Source organism: Lampris incognitus, chromosome 5, assembly GCF_029633865.1.
Source record: "Lampris incognitus isolate fLamInc1 chromosome 5, fLamInc1.hap2, whole genome shotgun sequence".
NCBI lineage: Eukaryota > Metazoa > Chordata > Actinopteri > Lampriformes > Lampridae > Lampris > Lampris incognitus.
The window spans coordinates 64,204,178-64,207,044 of NC_079215.1; positions in this window are offsets into that span (position 1 = coordinate 64,204,178).

Genomic DNA, 2,867 nt, shown 5'->3' on the forward strand with positions numbered 1-2,867 from the left:
CTTCGCTCAGCTGTGGACATTTTCATTTCAGTCACTTCGGGACGCAGTGGTCCCTCTCCAACGCAGCCACAGGAACTGCTGCGGCCGGGACGCGAACCCGCGTCGCCCGCACCGCAGGGGACACCGCTAACCGCTCGACTAAAGGGTCAGGCCCGCCAGCCAGCGGCCAGCGTGTCTACTAATCCAGTGGTTCTCCACCTTTTTGGGGTCCTGGACCCCCTGCGTATTTTTGATCTACCCTGAGGACCCCTCCACCTGATCTTGGGGGAGGGGGGGTTGCAATTTGATAGAAACAATAGAAACTGCATTTTAAATTGCATTATAGCATTTATTCACTTTGGGGCAAAAATAAGAGCTTTCAGTTTTAACTTAGATATAGTTAACAAAACAGAATTCTTATGCAGTAACTTTCAGATATATGTAACAACACAGAATATGTATTCAGTAACTTTCAGATATATGTAACAACAGAATATGTATTCAGTAACTTTTAACAATGCAAACGGGAGCGAGATCTCTTATTAAAATACAATAAATGACACTTGTGAAACAGATGTAATTAGAGAAAACAGTCCTGTTACCCTTTATAGTTTAGGTAGATAAAGGTCTCAGTCGCATTTGAGTAAAATAATCCCATTTCTATAAATGTCATAGGATCTTTTTTTTAAAGATATTTTATCTTCACGGACCCCTTGCAATTACACCACGGACCACTAGGGGTCCGCGGACCCCCGGTTGAGAAACACTGTAAACTAATCCATGCGCGTTACAGGTGGTTTTGAACCCACGTGACGGAACACGTCATAGCGCCGCTCTGAGTGACGTCAGCGTTGACGTCCGACTCTCCCAGCGCGTCATTCGTGTGTGCGCGCAAAAGAGACGACGTCTCGGTTCTCCCGGCCGCGATATTATGAACCCTACATAGCCCTCGCCAAAATCCCGTACCCTGTCCCAAATCTCGCGAACGGACGCCGGATTTCCGCTGCGTTGCTAAGGAAACAATCAACTATCAACTCGGTGCGAAGCAAAGCTAACGTTAGCTACCTTCAATTTTGTAATTTTGTATTTTTCGCAATTTTGGACAGCTGGCTGCTTTTGTAATTTTGGACTGCTGGCTGTCAACAACAGAACGGAGGTAAGTAACGTTAGTTGTCTGAAAATGAACATATATCTAATAAATAGACTTTCTCACATTTAAGAAAGCTGATCAGTAAGTTGTTACCTGTGTATAAATGTACAAGTCATATTACTACAATATAGGAGCTCGTTTTGTTTGTAGTCATGATAAGGGGTGAAGTATCCTATGCTCAAACGTGGAGCAAGCAAAGATTGAGTTAAAAACGTTAATGTTGATTGTGGATAACTTAGACAGGTTAAATTGTGGGTGTACAGCGTTTCCTTGATGAGCGCTAACCCCATAACAACATTTTTTCGCGTTGCTACGGTGGCGCACACGTGACAAAGCCAGAAACGGGATTTTGGCGAGGCCTATGTAGGGTTCGTAATATCGCCTCCCGGCCACGCAACACAAAAACGACGCCACCCAAAACATACAAAACGGAGAACAACGCAACAAAACAACAACACACCAACGGTCAACAACACGGTTTTTTCAGTAAGTGTGCGGCACAGTCCAAAATGTCCGCTGTCCAGGAGAACGGACGCACTGCGTGGGCTAGCAGTTAGCCTAGCCTGCCCCGCTTCCGCGTCCCGTCAGACCGCCCTCGCTGTTGCTTCCTCGGGCGCAGCTCCAGGCAAGGCCGCGGCCCCTGGGCCCACCTGATACCGAACGCCAGGCTCCCTCCGCCAGACACCTCCCCGCACTCCACACGACCACACTACCGCACAGTCAAGGCTAGCCGAGGCCGCCGCCAGACCGCCCTCGCTGTTGTCGTGGCACGACCTTCTCGGGGTAAATATTTTCCCGGCTAAGGCCCCCTTGTCGCATGTTTAGCGCAATTTTAGGTAGCTAACGTTCTGCCCGTTTAAAAAAAAAAATCGCGAAACAGCCTTTGTGGCAAAATAACGTTAATATTACATTGTAGCGTGCATGCATAAGTAGACACCTTGGCCGTCGGTTGACGGGTCTGACTTTTTAGTCGAGCGGTCAGCGATGTGTCCCGCGGTGCGGGCGATACGGGTTCGCGTCCCGGCCGCGGCAGTTCCTGTGGTTGCCCCCCCCCCGAATTCGCTATAATATTATATTTTATTTGTCTGCATGGGTTATGAGTTAGCTTAGCGTCCTGTCAGACCGCCCTCGGTGTTTCCTCTTCCTTCGCAGCTCCGGGGGCAGGGCCGTGGTCCCTGGGCCCACAGGACGCAGAGGAGGCAGCAGACCAAGCTCCCCCAGCCGATCCAACGCCAGCTCGACAATCACAGACATAAATCCTCGTAAAAGTTCTTCACAAACTCCGACGCAGACGTAGACAAAGACACTGCATGGGCGGCACTGGGTGAGGCCGCGCAGCAACAAGACAATAAAGACGAGTAAAGGTTTCCTGCGGATGCACTTCAGATGGCTAATTACACACATTACTTACAGAATATCAAGGCTCATAAAGTGTTGTTGGAAGAATTCTCAGAAAACAAAATAAAAGCCCTTAACGACACATATCTGCTCCAATTCTGACCTTTGGACATTGTTGAGGCAGTGCAGATAGTCCAACAGATATCGCAGCATCAGTGTTGGTTGACAGCAGCTCCTACACTGAACAATCATCTTCCTCATCACATCTCCATTCCTCAAAGCGTTGATGGGGGAACATGAGGAAGAGTTTCCTGCTCTGTAGGACGGAGCAGAGCTCTTGTCCACGGAGGAGCCGGAGACTCTTGTTGGTGCTTACAGAGCAATTCACTAATTGGTATTC